Source organism: Alexandromys fortis, unplaced genomic scaffold (assembly GCF_014885135.2).
Source record: "Alexandromys fortis isolate MF-2015 unplaced genomic scaffold, M_Fortis_MF-2015_v1.1 scaffold_47, whole genome shotgun sequence".
Lineage (NCBI taxonomy): Eukaryota > Metazoa > Chordata > Mammalia > Rodentia > Cricetidae > Alexandromys > Alexandromys fortis.
In genome coordinates, this window is record NW_026067957.1 from 5,243,706 (window position 1) to 5,261,453 (window position 17,748).

A 17,748-nucleotide genomic window follows, 5' to 3' on the forward strand; every position below is an offset into this window, starting at 1 on the left:
AAAAAAAAAAAAAAAAAAAAAAAAAAAAAAAAAAAAAAGAAAGAAAGAAAGAAAGAAAGAAAAAGAAAACAAAGGAACAAAAGGGAGGGGTCGGTGCTTAAGCTTAAGACTGCTTGCCACTCTTCCAAAGGAGCTGAGTTTGGTTCCCAGTGCACATTTCAGGAGGCTCACACCATCTGCAAGTCTGGATCCAGGGCACTCACATCCTATGCTTGCCTCTGCAGGCATCTGCGCGCGCACATCCATTTAAAATGATAATTTAAAAAATTATATCTATTGCCAGGTCTGCTTACAGCTGTATTCTGAGCAGTTTCTGTCCAATGAATGAACGTTCAGTCTCGTAGTGACTCCAGAACTACTTGACTCCAAAAATCGGATTTTACCTGCCTCCCGCGTTGCATTCCTCTCAAAGTCTAAGGCGGCTGAAGCTGGTGGGTATTCTATGGCTGCTGGTGGACGCTTTGCACCTATTTACCCCACCGCAAACGAATAGTGGGACTTTCGCTCCCGGCCAGCAGGGGGCGTGCACGCATCGTGTTCTAGAGAGCCCCCCCCCCCACCTCCCTAGGATGAGCCAAACTGTCTGCCTCCCCTCCTGATGGGGGAACCCATTATTTTTTAGAAAGGTTCAGTTTAGACCGTAGACCCTGCTCAAGGCACTTGAAACCCGTCATCTCACTGAATATCTGAGATATTGATATTACGGTGTTTACAGTGATGATACTCCATACTATTTGTGTCCGTTTTATAAGAGCTAGCTGGGTCCAACCCTTGACGCCTCCTTCGCCTTTCTCCACCCAGGAGACCTGGGCCAGGGTCCTGGCCGAGAACCACGATTCTCAGAGAGCTGACTCCTGCCCAGTCATGCCCTAGTGGTTCCTGCACGTTCTGGGTTTGTCACCATCCCCCAAACTTCCTAGGTGTTACCTTGAGCAGGCCTGCCAGGTCCTTGTTGCCACCCGCCTGGGGCTCCAGAGGGCACATCCTGCTGGAGTTAGTTCCGGCCACCTGGTACACATTAGCGGTGTGTCCTGGGTGCTGGGGAGATGAAGGTCGGCCAGAGGAGAAGTGAAGGGCTTCGCGTTCTCAGGCTGAGACCTTGTCCGTTTGACTAGGAGAGAAAGAAACTTGTCATAAGGAAATGGCCTTGCCTAAGGCTGCTGTACTGCAGAGGCAGAGGCAAGGTTGGTACCAGGCACTCTTGGAAGTCTGTTTTAGACCTCAGTAGATCATGTTCTGGAGGGGTGAGGAATTACTTCCTCCTACTGCCCCCCACTCCCACCTGGTTCTGTGCTGCCCGGCTTTAAGTCAAATTCCACCACCAGCTCAGAGCCTTTTCCCTGAGTTCGAGGCATTGCCGTGGGAAACCCACCAGACGGGAATCTGGGACAGACTTCTAAGGTGCCACGCACTTTGAAAAGGCAACTTCAGAGCTCCCGTCCTCCAGGTTCCCTCCTGGCTCGTGCATTGGGTGGCCACCCTCACCCTAGGGTGATTTGGTTCCACGGCATCCTCTACAAAGTGCCCATTCCCCGTTGCTATGGCTGTGCACAAGACTGTGAAGACGTGGCGTGGCCATGGTCGAAGATGCTGAGCTCCCGGATCTGAGAAGTAGAGATCAGCCAGCTAAAGGGCGAGCTGTTTCTGGACACACCAGACCCAGAAGTAGACCTCCTAAGGCCGCAGTGGTTTGTGGGAGTCTCTGCTTCTCCTCCTACTGTAGGTCAATTTCCAAATGGAACCTTCTGCTGGAACAATACATCACATTCCCCTTCATCCTGTGGCAGCCCTTCCATGCCCCAGGGTGACCAGAGACCACCATGCTTTGAAAGTGGGGCGCCAGCAATTAGGAAGGCTTGTGCCTGGGATGTCTAACTCTGGCCAGGTTTTTTGTTTGTTTGTTTGTTTTGGGGGGGCACAGAAAGGAGACTAAATTTTCTCAGTTTTTCAAGACAGGGTTTCTCTGTGTAACAGCTCTGGCTGTCCTGGAACTCGCTTTGTAGACCAGGCTGGCCTGGAGCTCAGAGATCTGCCTCTCAAGTGCTGGGTTGAGACAGGGTTTTATGTAGCCTAGGCTGGCTTTGAAATTCCATGGTGATTTTGATCTTCCTGGTACTCTTGAATCTACCTCCAGTGTACTGGAACTACAGTGTCCCATCATGCCTGGCTTACACCTTGCTGGGGCTCCAAGGTAGAGTCCATCATGACAGGTGGGTTCAGGCAGAAGTTGGAGACAGCTGGTCACAGAGTGTCTGCAGTCAGGAAGAAGCAGAGAACCCAATAAATGCTTCCTAGAAATTAAACCTTCCTAGAAGTATTCTCAGAGACACACCCAGAGAAACGTTTCCATGGTGACTCTAAATCTATCAAGCTGACTTGAATATTAACTATACTAACCAGAGTGACTCTTAGGGGCTCAGCACGTCTGCCACGTGGGTAATTATTGTTAGAGCCACACACAGGCAGGAAACTGATGGGTTAATGATGTAAAGGCACAACAAGAGGCTCTGTAAGGATTCAAACCAAGAGCCAGTTCTTTCTTTTTGTTTTTGTTTTTTTGAGACAGGATTTCTTTGTGTAGCTCTGGCTGTCCTGGACCTCACTCTGTAGACAAGGCTGGCTTCGAACCAACCAAGAGATCTGACTTCCTCTGCCTCCCCAGTGCTTGAATTAAAGGCATGGGCTACCACAGAAGCCGCTCTTTCTACTGTATTCTTTTCTTTCTTTTTTATGATTTTTGAGTAAAATGTTCCAACATTTTGCTGGATCAAAGGAGGGTCTAAATAATACATATATCATTTTACTGATAATAAGACTTTTATATTATAAAAGTTCACATTTATAAACAGCATGTGGTGGTATACACCTGTAAACCCAGCAGTAAAGGAGGTAGAAGCAGGAGGATCGGAAGTTCCCGTATCCTGCCCCCCCCCCCCATTCCTTACCATATATAAACTGTAACCCGTCCCTAAATAAACGGAGGCTTTGACAAATCTGCTTGGCCTTCTTCTTCTGTCTTAGCTCATTCCCTTCCAGGTAGCGCCCCTCCGAGACCCTGGAGTAACTTGATTGCGGGGTGGGTTACAACCCCTAGACTGAGTAGCCCACCCCAACGCAATCGACACCTCTGCCTCCCCAAGTGCTGGGGCTAAGAGTGTGTACCACCACTACCCGGTGGTACCTGCCTTTAATCCCTAAATTTAGGAAGCAAAGGCAGGAGGATTTCTGTGAGTGTTGACGCCACCCTGGTCTACAGAGCAAGCTCCAGAAGAGCCAAAACTAGACAGTTTTTCTCAAAATAGAAAAGAGAACGAGAGAAAGAGAGAGAGAGAGAGAGAGAGAGAGAGAGAGAGAGAGAGAAGAAAAATACTTTTGATTCATTTATTTAAGTAGTATGTTTTGAGGGCCTTTTAGGTGGACTTGGCAATAGAATGGCATGCCCCAGCCTTGAACTTCAGAGAGTCCCCAGTGAGGGAGTCTCTGTGATGTCCATGGATTGCCACTGAAGCACAAAGCCAGGAAATGCTGGAAATCAGTTTCAAAAAAAAAAAAAAAAAAGCCAAACAGCTGAGTTTTGAAGGCTGTTTAAAGTCTGCTCAAGGAAGTTAAAGTGGAAAACATTCTTCCAGGCAGAGAGAAGCCACAGAAAGGCAAGGGCGTGAAAGTTTACATGGTACGCAAGGAACAAAGAGGGATTTAATATAGTCAGACAGTAGTGAGGTCAGGAGGAGAGGGGGGGGGGAGAAGCAGAAAAAAACTGAAGGAGGTTTCCCAGGAGCCCTGTGTTCCGGGCTAAGGATTTGGTCTTCACCCTGTAGAGCACCTGGAAGACCGTTAAACAGGCAGGCAGGTATCTGCTAAGGATGGTTTCTGGACCGCTGTAATAAACCCAAGTGGATGGGAGTGGTCTATTGAGGCCAGATACTAACGGGAAAGAACAGGGGGGCGCCTGCCGGGCTTTGACACCAGGTCCTGCTGGAGCCAGAGCCAGGATGCCTGTGCAGGGTCCTGAGAAGGCGGTGCTGTGATAGATGACCGGTACCTTGGTCAGTCTACCCGTGCTGAAGCACCTGTGCTCACTGTAGTCTAGTCCTCTCCTAGAGGAAAGCTTGCTTTTTCATTTAATTCCTACCGCAAAGAGGTAACAAGGCTTTAGGGTATTTACAGGAAAGGGCTGATGATATTTGGCACGTTTACCATAGGAAATCGGCTGAGAACACCTGGTGGTGCAGAAGCTTGATAGAAAACGCGTGTCTGTCTGCAGAATTAACACTGAATTCAGATTTTGCCTACCGCCTACCAGCCTACCAGTTGGGCATGCTGAGATGCATTCCTTAACCACTGAGTCTGTTTTCTTACCTGTAAAATAGAGATGAGTGGTGGCGCACGCCTTTAATCCCAGCACTCGGGAGGCAGAGGCAGGCGGATCTCTGTGAGTTTGAGGCCAGCCTGGGGTACAGAGTGAGTTCCAGAACAGCTAGTACTACATGGAGAAACCTTGTCTCAAAAAAAAAAAAAAAAAAAAAAAAAAAAAAAAAAAAAAAAAAAAAAAAAAAAAAAAAAAAAAAAAAAAAACAAAAACCTAAACTAAAGAACCTTGATAGTTGTTGGTTGCTAGTCAATGGTTAAACTAACAGAGCAGGTAAGGAGATGCTGCCTGGCAGGAGCCCAGGTTCATCTTTCCCCTTCTGAAGGTCTCTGTCTCTTTGCCCATGAAGCAGGCTGCTTGGTGCATACTCCTTGAAAACAGGACCCCCCTTTCTTCTGTCTTCAATGGGCCCTGCCACCTTGGCACCTGGTGTGTGCACACACTGATATGTAGCCTTTTGGATTAGGTGACGAGTTTCTGAATTGTGAGTGCCCAGAACTGTGTGTCTGGCCCACCTGCCTCTACGGTGGGGAAGAGGCAGGCCTTCTAAACTCCATGTTTGTCTCAGGGCTTTAGGATGTTCTCAGGTATTTGTGGCACCATCTGCCCTTTTGCCTGGCTGGGCGCTCTCCCAGGACCTGGTTGCCCCTCTTGCAGGCACTCTATAAAACACGTCTGGCCCTGGATCCAGACAGACTCATAACACTAATGTTGCTTTTCCATTTTCCTGGAAACTTCTATAGCTGCAGCCTGGAAAGCATCCAAAAGTTTCCCCGAACTAAAGATAACAACAACAACAATACGTTTTTAAACATTTAGAGAGGCGAAGGAAGAGAGACCCTAAGGCAAATGTCCCTGTTGATTACTGCTCAGCCAGATTCCAACGGTAGGGACAGAAAAGGGAGGATGTTTCCAGGACAATTTAAACATTCACATGGCTTCTTTTAAAAAGACAGTTTCAAAACAGTCGACCTCCCTGGGGCAATTTAAAAAAAAAATCTACCCCGAAGGCAAAAGCTTCCCCCCCCCCCCCCCCCCCAATCTGGAAAGTTTTCTCAGCAGAGGCCCCAGCACATTCCTGAGTTCTGGCTCAGGGAAGGACTTTCCCAACCTTCCAACATTCCGGGCCCTCGCTCACCCTGCTGACCTACCAAGGGTTCTGCTTGCTCCACCCCCAGCAGCTGCATTCCAGCTGTGGCCTTGCGAAACTGCCAGGAATCCTAGGGCTGCAAGGTAAGTGAGGAACGCGCCTCCTGACAGCCGAGGGCCCTGCGGAAGTCTAGAAACCCGGAAGCCCTGGAGCTGACACTGGCTAGTCTCTACAGCCCACAGGCAGGGTGGGCTGTTGATTTAGGGACAACAGCATTCTAGGAGGTCTTGCAAGATTATAGGCAGGGTGGTCAGCCTGAATCTCCCCCCAACCCTCAGCTGCAGTCAGCTCAACTGTCACCAAGTTCCCCTGGTTGGGGTGGCAGGGCAGGGGATGCTGGAGCCCTGATATTATCATCTGGGGCTGCAGAGTAGGGTTAATGGAAGTTGCTTCTCTACTTGGCTGGCTGGCTCCCGTGCTGGCTGATTAATCTGGATTTCTGAGAAGTCTGTGCCTTCTCCCTGGGACTGATGGCCACCCAGAGACACACAGCAACAGTTAATAGCCGTAGGAAAGCTTTGGGGATCTATCCTCATTTACAGCCATACTACCTTGAATGTGTTCATCTTAGCTAAGCAAGGTTGGGCCTGGTCAGGACAAGGATGAAAGAGACTCCATTCTCCAAAGAGAGGAGCCTCCTGCAGTCTTCCATCCATTCCAGGGCCAGAGCATGAGTCTGAAGAAGAGGTGGCCTCTGTCCCAGGAGACAATCAGGTCAAATAGTGATAGACTGACCTGTGTCTTCGTTCTCCCTCCTGCTGTCGTTCCCACTTCCAAATATGCCCCCCCCCCCCCTTAGCTCTCCTTGTTCCCTACTCCACTGGTCTGACCAGCCACTTCCTATACTTCAGAGTACAGTCTACAGAGTTACCCATGGAAGCTGTACTTGCCCCCACCCATGACAGTAACCCCTGAGCCCTTGAGACCCTAGGAGGAAAGCACCGGGAAATAGGAAAACATTCTCCCTCCAGAAAACAATGGCTTCCGGGGCCTGTGCCAGATACACTCACAACCCCCGAAATAGTCTCATTGTTCTCTTGTGCAATATCCAGGAATTTGGTGAAACTCATCATTTTTCAGGTTACCGATAATGCAAGTTTGGAAAGTGAAACAGGAAGAACGCAGGCTGAGAAAGCTTTTATCCAGCCGCAGAGTCTCTCCAGATGCAAGATAGGTTTTTTTTTCTCCAGCAGTCCTTTGGTGGGGTTAAAATTAGCTGGCAGCATTCTGGTCACATGGCAGACAACAAAACAAAAGGGAATTGTTTCCTCAGACGCTCCTGAACTAGTCCCACCGACCTCCTAACCCATGGATTTCTGGGATCTGGCTCCCCATCACCACCCCGGCATAGGAGAGGCCACACCACAGGCTGCACGCAGGGATTGCTCTTGCTGTAGCAGAGGAGAGTGCAGATAGTACCGAGGCATTTTGGAATCCTGGTGCTTGCCTTCTCTGGGAAGGCACCCTGGGACTCCGGATTGCCATTTACAATTAATTCTCCCAGAAGTCAGCAAATAAGCAAACACTGAAAGGTGACCATGGTACCCTTTGCCTTTTGGGACAAGTGGCTGTGGCTGTCAGGATGATAACGTGAAATGAACACGCCCGAGCTATAAGTGACAAGGACTTCAGACAGATTCTTTATCTCTGGACCCTGATGACAGGACAAGTCAGGATCTGCCTCCCATTTAAAGCTATCACCAGCAGCTACGAGTTAAAAATACAGCCTCTGATTCACGCATAGTCAGGAAACCTGGCTGTGCTCAGTACAGAAACACGTCCGTCAACCTGGGAAAGGAATCACCGCCAGGGATATGCTCTTAGCTTGCCAAAGCTTAGCAGCTGCAAGAGCCAAAAACCCAGCTGCCTGGACCGTCTGGGGAAAGGGGGTTCTGAATCACCTGAGTTCTTCCTCAGCTTCAGCGTAATTCTAAGCCAGAACCATCTTGAGATGTCTCAAGGGCAGATTGCTCTTTAAAATTATGTTTGAACACTAACCTTCAATTCTGGATCTGCTAGCAAGGTGAAGCAGATGGCTTTTATTGATTATTTATTTGGAAGGCGGTATTCAGGAATCAGAAAATTCCACTGAGATTCAAACACTTGACCCTGACCAAAAAAAAAAAAAAAAAAACACAAAAACAACAACAACAACAACAAAAACCAATCATGAAGAGACACCCAGAGAGTCAAGCTCAAGGCACTGCAGGTCAAGTTCCACCAAATGAGACAGGTCTAGTCCTTTGCCTGTGTGGGCTTCCATGACAGTGTACACAGTAGGAAGGAATACCGAGATTGGCCCCCCATTCTCTGGTAGTCTTCCCATGCTTCAAAACAAAAGCCGTCTTCGACTCTTACCTCTGCTTGAAACCTCATTAGACAGACAGACGGAAGTACAACCGGCCCCCTGTGCCTGGACGCCCAGTATGTAAAGTCCTCTTTACATACTGTACACCACCTGCCCACCCCCAGGAACAGTCTCAAGGTGTGACAAGTACATAAAGGTCTGAAAGCTGAAGCCCTGGATAAACAGTTGGCTGGATATATTTAGCAGAAAATATTGAAAACCACAGAGAAAAATATGTCCCCTTTCTGGGATGTTAATGAAGGTTTATGTCTAGGAAGCCTTCAGGAAAGAGTGAACAAAAAAGAAATACTGCTCACCTCTTCCACCCCAGCGTAAATAAATCACTAACCCTCCTTGGTTTCCATAGGCCTTGGCTGGGGGATTTAATTTTTTCCCCTATTAAACAGGCCACCCGGAGAGTTGGCATTACAGACCTGAAAATATACCAGATCTTGAACACACTGTTTTGTTTCTGTACATTGAATCAGGCTGTGTTTCAAATGGCAGCTTGTGCAAGATGGGGGGGCGGGGGGGAGGCGCGGTGATTATCCGGGCTAGTGCACCCTCACGAGAAGTCACCTGAAATTGCAGCGTAGATGACAGATCTGTTTCACCTTGACTCACCCAATGTCTCGTCTCTGACAGGAACCTGTCCTCTATCTTTGTTGCCCAAACTGATGTCATGCTCTAAGGGACTGACTGGATTTGCTAAACTGCAACAAGATACCTTCAAAAACCCCCGACTGCCTGCAGTGTGGGGCGGGGACCTGAGAATCAAGGCAAGGACAGGCAACTACTCTCCCTAAGATGGAGGCTGCATGATGTAAGTGGCTGGCTAAAATATCTGGCATGCTTGCAGTTTTAAGTTGCCAGCTAAATATTATTAAAAAGATAGAATACACGCAAACTGTGCAGAATGTAGGGCTGCTGTGTTTACATCCGGGTTTTGATGACTCAAAGCCTTACACTTGGGCTTGCTGAAAAGCTCTATTAAAAACACAGCTTTCGAAAAGCCTCCGGGGAGCAGAAGGACTCGGGGGTGGGAGAGGGATGATAACACCCCCACCCCACCCCAAAGATGCTGTTCAGCTCTATGTTTCTGGCAAGCATTTAGGACCGGGGAAGTCTTAAGGGGTTAACCTCCTTTCAATTTGCAAGCCAGAGCCGGGAGGGTTAACCTTTTTCCAGAACATTTATTTCACCATCTCACTGACTAGAAGGAGGAGGGGCTGGCGGGCGGGCGGGCGGGAGGGAGAGCCTGCCGCGTTGAGAGGCTGCGGATCACAAGGCCATTCTGATAGCCTCCTGTCCCCATGGCAACTGCAACGGCATTTATCAGTTCCTTCTGCGCACAGGCACCGCAAATCTGCATTGCACATGGCAGGTTTCCAGCATTTCAAATGAAAGAGCACTTTGAACGGCTGCCAAGTTTGGAAGGAGCAGAACTGTCAGGGCTGCTTAAAGCTGGCAGTTTATACTGGGGAGGTTTTCACTTCCCAGAATCCTCCGGGCTTGGCGAGCTGCCAAGTACTTAGCGGAAGCTAAAAAGTAACTCGCTCCCTCCCCTCCTCTTTCTCCCCCTGCTCATGCTCCCCCCTCTTCCACACCATTCACCGCAGTGCTCTCAAAATTTTCCACATGTCCTGTGTCACCAGTGCAGACTGTACAATGAGAACCAGAACACCGGCTGCCCACGACCGGGCTTTTCTCAATAATGGGGGTTTAGGGTGGGTTCAGACACGGACACCGGGTTCCCGCTGTACCTGCCATAACCCGGTAACCACTGGATGGCACATAGTGTATGTGCCTTTTAACCTTAAAAAAAAAAAAGTACATTAATAAAAACAAAAAGCTCAGAACCAGGGACACCCTAAGTACTGGGTGCGGTAGAGAATGGAGCGGGGGGGGGGGAGGACGACGCTGGATGGATGGATGGCTTAGAGCTTCACGGGGTGGGGGGAGTCTTGCAAACAGAATACAAAATGTCCACATCCAGCTTTTCTAAGGGGGGTTGTTACTGAGAGCTGAACTGTTCCTGGAGCTTTCTTGCATCTCTCAGATGTCACGATGAAAGCTCAGAAGCCAGAGATGGGGAGGGAATTGGGACGCGGCTTTTCAATGGAAAGTTTACCAGATAACTTTGACCATGCACCACCCAAGAGCACCCGGAGCACCCGGGCTTCTACTGGCAGAAAATGGGAACTGGCACAATTTTCACTGTGCTAATTTTTTTTTTCTTTACATGAAAATCTACGCTGAGATCAAGGACTTGGGCTTTATTTCCTGCACAAATAGAACAAAAATTGTCTGCCGCTTAGGCGGTTGGATGGAGTTCAGGAAAACTATGTCTGGCATTAATTCCAAAGTGGAGGTTTTGGTTCAAGTGAGGCCCATTAATTTCAGTAAACTGTTTTCACTAGTCCAGACCCTGCTGTGCGAGGACTATTTATTACCTTTTGCTAACCTGCTGTCTGCTGAGTTGCAAAGCAAAGGGGAGGGGAAATCTGGGGTGGAGATATCTCTATCTTGGATCAAATGGGTTTGCACCTTCCCTTAGGGGGTCATGTTTAATAGAGAATTTTCTATCGCTTTTCTTTATCAGAGCCTTAAAAAAATCCATCTTGCAATGAATTACAGAAAAGCAAATCCTATGGAGAGGAATCTGGTGAGAGTGAACAGCCAGCCATCCCTTCCCCGGTTCAGAAGGCTCCTCCCAGTCGCAGGGACGCTTTCTGTGCCCGTCCCCTCTCCAGGCTGCAGGTCTAGGGCAAAGCCCTGACATGATTCACCCTGACGACTGGGTCTAAATCCACCAAGACAGTCAATTTTGGCATTCATTCTCCCTTAGGAATTTTACTGGCCGTCTTAGAAAAGCACATAAATTACTCCCCCCTCCCTCTTTTTTTCCATGCCTTCTCCTTCATCCCCCAGCACCCCCCCCCAGTCCATCTTGATGTCATTTCAAAGAGAAGGATGAAAAGGAAAAGAAGGGATTTGTCAGACAGTCCAGTTTGTGAGTGTGTCTTGCTAGGCCCCAACACACACACACACACACACACACACACACACACACAGAGAGAGAGAGAGAGAGAGAGAAAGAGAGAGAGAGAGACTCACACCCCAGCTGAGGCTGTTAATAAGAATTAAAAGCAAGTCAGTACTATTAAAGCATCAGATATGAAGTTGAAAGAGGAGGACTCAGAGAAAGAGAGGGGGTGGGTGGGGTGGGGGAGAGGGAGTGGGAATGAAATCCAATTCGGGCCTTTAAGCTGAGAAGGAAAGAGGTGTCGGTAGCCCCATTTGGTCAGCTTGTCAAATGTCAAATTCATTGGTCTTTCCTTTTTAACTACCCCCTCTCTCGCTGCCCCGCCCCGACAGTCAAGTTTTGTGAGGTTCCCAAGTGTGATTAATCTTTGGCAGAGGCCAGAAACAGGAGTAGGCTTCTTGGCTGCCCGTTCTGATAAACAGTCTGTTCTTGGGAAGAGTAGGTGAAAGGGGCTGCTGGGAGGTAATCTGCGGGCATGGGAGTGGGGGTAGGCGTGAGTGGAGGGGGGGGACCACCGCGAGGCCCGCCTTCCTGGAGAAATGCAAGTGCCCCTCCTCCCGGACCAGTGGTTTAGGGGTGGGTCAGGTTTCCTGCCCTTAAGAATGTGAGTAGACAGTGGATCCTTTCTTGCTGCCAGTCCCCAATGCCCAGGGCACGTCACTGGGCCACCGAAGGCTCAAAGGAGGGGGAGGAGAGTGAAACCCGTGCTCCCCACCGTTTCGGACCATCTGCAAAGCTACACAACCCCATCCCCCAGCGAGTATGCGCAGAACCTTGCTTGCGAGAAAGGGAAACCGAGGCAGTGTTGTTAGAGAAAGCCGAGTTTGTGGGTTGGGGGTGGGGGTGGGGCGCTGTAGCGCTTATTATAAAGCATAACGGGGAAAAACAGACTCAGGGCAAAACAAAAGGAGGGACTATTTGCTGGGATCGAAACTCCGGAGGCAAGAAGGCAGGCTGTGGATGTTGCGGCGGGGATATTGTTTGAGCAACTAGGCAGAAATCGGCAATGTGTAAAAGTGGAAAGGGGCAGAGAGTGGGCGGAAAGGCAAAGCAGTGCCTAGAAGGCTGCGCAGGCAAGGCTGGGAATGTCACCAAGGAGAGGGCAATGGGTCCGAATAAAAGATGAATGATAGGCTACCTTTTGGAAAACGAATGTAAAAATAAGAAGAAAGGTGAGAGGTCCGCCTCTTCCTCACCGCTTGCTTTCCAGCTTCAGCACACAGGCAGCTCTGGTCTGCCCTGCATCCAAGAAGCCAGGGCCAGGCTCGCTTCCCTTTGGATTTAATTACATGAAAATACTGAATAAAAACTTGTAATTACACCCTCAGTCCCCGCCACTTAGGTCCTGCACACTTCCTGCCTAGTTTTGTTTTCTAAAGAGGAGGTCATTGCCTCTTTCTTTCCAAATTGGTCAAAACAACAACAACAACAAAAAAGTAAGCGCACCAAATAAATCCTTAACAACTTTGAGTTCTCATGGTCATCCTTGCCCTAACACACACACACACACACACACACACACACACACACACACACGAGGAGGGGAAATCCTCGCCTCTTTAGGAGAGCCTAGAAGGAAGGACCCTACTGTGCTATTGTCTTGCTCCAGCTCCTTGGGCGAGAGGCAGTCGTTGCTTTGTCTGTCACTCCAACCCAGAGTTGCTAAGCTGGTCACCCAGAGGACACTTTCCAAGGAAAAGACAGAGTGTAGCATCAGGGCTAGCTTTCCTCTTTCCCCTGGAAGGGTTCAGTCTGCAAGCGATCTGGGTCAGCGCTGGCCTCTTTTACAATGCTCCAGGCTCCGGCCTTACAGACAGGATCTCAGAGGGAGGTTCTGGAGGAAGAACATGATTTAAGATGGACATCTGATGGGTGAGAAACCAAAGCTCAAGAGAAGAAACAGATGGCCTCGGAGTCAGTTATACTGCTGCAGGGAGCCTTGAACAAGCACCGCTGCCTCTTAAGGCTTCGGGGGCTGAATGCATCAGGACACCTAGGAGAAAATGGAAGCTTCTCGATTCCGCGCCGGATCCATTCTGGCTTATTTCAGCTTCCCATTCCCAGCACTGAGACAGAAAGTGCTAAGAACAGGGCCTGACCAGTCCACAGCCATTGTGGAAGTTGAGGCAGAAAGGACTACAAGTTCAAAACTTGTCTGGGCTACAGGATGAGTCCAAGGCTAGGCTGGACAACTTCTCAGGACCTAGTATAAAAACAGCAAAGGGGCTAGGAGATAGAACACTGTTTGGCACGCACCAGGCCCTAGGTTCTACCCTCAGCTAAGGGGCAGGCAAGTGCTCTCTAGGTAAATTATTAAATAACTGAGCGAAAGGCAGGGGGCTAATATGCTGAAACCCTGCAGGCCATGGGGCAGGCAAGTTTCAGCACACATAGGTAAGAACAAAGGGGATATAACTTCCAGTTCTACAAGGAGGCCTTTTCCACAACAAAAATCCACGCTCCTTATTTTGCTCCTTCCCCTATACGATTCACTGGACTCTCCAGCCTTTTCTCCTTTGGTGCTGGGGCTCCAACTCAGGGCCTTGCTGGTGCTAGGTACCACTTCACCGCCCAGCTGTATTCTTTAGCCCCAGATGTGTACATCTTGCAAATGTCTTGAGGGCAGCTGGAGACGCTTCTCCATCCTTTCGGCGAGGACAAGCACTTCAGATTTTCCTCTGCCACCTCTGCCTGGGGCCAGGGCACAGAAAACCAAAGAGGTAAAAAGAAAGGTGTTTGGGGATTGCCAGGAAGCAGTGGCTACTCAGTTTTGGTCAAAGCTCAATAGTGATTGATTTTTAACTCCCAAACAACTGCTGCAGATTTCGAGCCAACCTTGCAGCTACGGAGACAGTTGTGGCATTAACCCGTAAGTTCCTGTGGGCAGAGGGTTTTACCTTCTTGTTTCGGTTTCTTAGAAGCATCTGGAACCCCTAAAGGACTGGCAGGCCCTTAAGGTGAAAGTGGATGCCAGTTTTAAGGCACACGAAGGATGTTCTTTTGCTAACTCTGAGCCACCTCTGGCCCAGCTTTCCTCACCTGCACAAAAGGCCGATGAAAGAAACACCTACCTCACAGGCTTGTGTGAGGCTTGGTGACATAATGTCTGGAAATGCATTTTGGAGCCCTTGACAAATGTCAGTTATTGTTAATAATCTCTTACATTTTATTAAACATATTATAAAGCGATGTCATCCACACAGACCAATGAAGCAAGCAAAGGAAGTGGAGTAATTATTTCAGTTTTACTCAGAACCTGATGTGCAAATGATTTGCTCAAGGTCAGCCAAGTCCAAGGTGAACAGCTTAATATAAATATGTACCCAGCACCGCCTCTCCTCCCTCTCTCTCTCTCTCTCTCTCTCTCTCTCTCTCTCTCTCTCTCTCTCTCTCTCCTGAGTTACAGGTTGAACTACTCAGCACAGGCAAGTAAAAATATTTGAAGTCCTGGCCCAAGGACCCATTCAAAACAAGAAGTGATGGCTGTCCTATACCAACCTGGATCCAAGAATGGCCAGGACCTGGGAGGAGCTTCCTGCTCTGTGACCACACCTTCTGGCGGCCGAGCAGTAAAGTGGAAATCCCCTGATTATTGTAGACTGGAGGGAACCTCCCATTGAGGCCCAGGCTCACAGATGGAGTGGAGGGTTGGAGATAGTACACCTGTGGTCTTCACAGCCACTGGCCACCTTGACGACGACGACCTCCCGCCTACTCCAAGCCTCCCTTCCACTCCAGCTCCCTTGTGGGCTTGGATATTTGTACGAACTGAATCAATGAATAGCAAGCACCCTTGTCTGGCTCTTTTACCCCTTCTTTTCCCTCTAGGCCCGTTTCCCTGGCCAGCTCATTCCAGTTTTTTTTTTTTTTTTTTTTGCGGGGGGGGGCTGGAGGAGGAGGAGTAAAATACACACCAGCTATTGCTGAGGGCAGTGCTGGGCTCCCCCATGCCCTGGCACGCTGGCAAGAAGAGAATGCCGGGAGGCAGGAACTAGACACGACTACCCCCAACTCCTGCGCCTTTCTTCTCCTCCCTGGTCTCCGCCCCTCCAGGAAGAAAACAGCCAGAGACCGGATCGTTCTTTCCGCCACTGTGCCAACACCAACCACTATGCCCGCCCTTCCCTTGCCTTCTCCCCAGTTTCGCTCAGAGCACCCGCCTTGCCCATGCGCCCGCGGCTGGGCAGGTCTTGGCGGGCGGTGTAGGTTCAGCTCCCCAGGGCTTCTCGGCGAAACACGTTGTTCCTGGGATTTCATGCTCCAGTGGCTCTTGTGTAACCCTATGCCCTGGCCTAACTCAATATTTTTTTTAATACCAGGATTAGCCCTTTAGGGAAAGGCAAATACTTCCGCCACAGATCCGACCGGGGAATAAATGTGTAAATCACCCAGCAGCCTCCAGCCCCCACAGCCCCTTTGCTCGGGTCTGCAAGGCTCAGTAGTAACCCGCCGCACTCCTGGGGTTCCTGGTGCTAGGCGATTCCAGGCCTCCACAAGGCCAAAGGAGAGCCCAACCCACACGTTTGTTTTCATCTACTCTTAAGCGGCTCCCGCAGGCCAAAGAACAGGGCCCTGCTTACTGTGTGTTACCAAAAAAGGCTTTTCTCTCTGCGGAGCGCTTGGCGGCGCGCGTTGCAGCGGGGTGACGCGAGGTTCAGCCGCGGCCTGGAGAGCCAGTAGGCTTAAGAGCACCCCTGCTCCCCCTCCCGCCCCGTTCCATTTCGATTCCAAACTGTGGGGGCTGCTGAGGGCGGGCAGGAGTCGCCTAAGATCCTGGCAACCTTCACACCCCTAACACTGGGCAATGCTGCTCATGGTAGGCCAAGTGGAAAGCCGACCTTTTGCTCCAGTTTAGAACAGTGTTCCCTGAAGATGCTATCTCGGCTAGCTGAGGAGAAAGACAGCTATTAAGATGGGTTACTTTGTGGAGTTAGGGTTAGCATTTCGTACCTTGTTCTCTGCAGCTAGTGCACCCCTGAACATAGCACCAGAGTTCTGTATCTCTTCTCCTCCATTTCTCACCTCCCTGGATCAGTTCTTCCCAAGAGATCACAGTATTGCTGCAGGAGCAGAGGAACGGAGGATCTCCAAACATTGGAGCTCTCACCTCCCCAATCACCGATGCATCCCCAAACAGGGCCATCTGAGACAAGCAGTTAAGAAGCAATGTATCACCTTATTACCAAGAACGATGGTGATTCTTTTTCAGGGGGTATAAAGAGTTGTGATTTTTTTTCCCAGTTTTTTTTTTTTTGGTTGATTTTTATTGAGCTCTAGAGTTATGATTTTTAAATAAAAGGATTGTGAGACTGGAATTCCATTTTATTGTAATGGAATTCTGTTTAAATGCATACTGATGTCCAGCTCACTATGTACAGAGATACCTTATTTGCACGCACACGTGTGTGTGTGTGTGTGTGTGTGTGTGTGTGTGTGTGTGTATCTATGTCTTTAAAGTGAAGACAGACAAGGAGATGGTATACTGAATTGTGATCTGGAACTCAACTTGATTTTTCTACCTACCTGGCTGGAGGGTTGTGGCTAAGCTCTATTTCTAAAGTATTTTTGTTTTTCGAGACAGAGTTGCTCTGTGTAGCCCTGACTGTCCTGGAACTTGCTCTGTAGACCAGGCTGGTCTCGAACTCACAGAGATCTGTCTGCTTCTGCCTCTGCCTCCCTAGCACTGGGATTAAAAGTGTGTGCTACTACCACTCAGAGTATTTTTGATTTAATAATGAGAAAAATAAATAATGTAAACAAATGGGTCATTCAGTCAAGCCAAAGTTCATGGTCCCAGGCTGGTCGGATTATTGGGCCCTGTGTTTTGACTCATTCAAGGGGAGCTGTGGCCAGTCCAAGGGTGAGGAAGCACTCCCTGAGAGGCTCTGTGCACAAGACTCTGCTCCAAGCCAGCCAATCAGGCAAAATTTATTATTGGCCTACAGCACACAGTGAGCTTGCTGTTTTTTTGCAAAACCAGAAACTGGGTTGCTCTGAGATGAAAGAGAGGCTCCCTATGGGCGCTTCTTCCTCCCTTTCTCCTTATCCTTACAAGCTCTACTTTCCTTTTGCATTTGAAACCCAGAACTAAGCATGCTGGGAAATGCTGACTAGCTTTGGGAGATCAAATGTCAAAATAAAAGTATTTCTTGTTGCTTCAGCTGACTGTAACCGTGATCATAAATAATGATCAGAATGCCTTACGCACTAGAACACTTTCACAGCGAAGCTGGGGACAGTTTTCAATGTCATTATCGATACTAGTATCCAACACTGGCAGTTTTCTGGGAATGCACGTATGTGCTCTCCACACTGTATGGTGCATTTATGCTTCACGCTGCAGCTGGGATAGCTTCAGAGCTTCTCTATGAGGAAGAATTCAGGAGTACAGTCTGGAGGGGGATGCAAGGGGCTCATGATGAAGGTGCATTTGCACAGCACTTTATATACAAGTGGTCTGTGACAAACAGTGGGGTGCTAATGGAAAATGTGAGCACCCTACACCACCCCTGGGAGCCTTAGCTTGTGTGCACCACCTTCAAATAAAATTTCCTGCATTTAGATACCAGGCCAGCTGCAGCGGCAGCTGTAGACAAGTTATTTCAATCTCCTTATTTTCCTGGTCTGTAAAATGGAACAGAACACACTTTGTGGAAAACACTAAGGATTTAGTAACGTAAATACCGCTTCATGCTCTGTCTCCACATTATAATGAAAATAATACTAAAGTTGATGAAAAAGAACCATTTGCCCAGTACCTATCCCAGTGCCACTGAGAGTCACTTGTCACGAAGACAAGAAACAAACTGAAATCTTCAACACCCCATCAAGCTGGG

The 17,748-nt window shown here is 49.0% G+C and overlaps 1 long non-coding RNA gene across 1 annotated transcript in view; it reads right to left on the reverse strand.

Moving 5' to 3' along the window:
• The window catches only part of LOC126507719 (uncharacterized), a 26,951-nt gene extending 24,043 nt beyond the window's left edge, over positions 1-2,908 (reverse strand). Inside the window, exons 1-3 of the long non-coding RNA XR_007593619.1 lie at positions 2,173-2,908; positions 1,486-1,604; positions 928-1,111 (exon numbers count right to left, since the gene is read on the reverse strand). This is a non-coding gene — a long non-coding RNA (uncharacterized lncRNA). The remainder of the gene's footprint in view (positions 1-927; positions 1,112-1,485; positions 1,605-2,172) is intronic.
• Between the last annotated feature and the right edge of the window lie 14,840 nt (positions 2,909-17,748).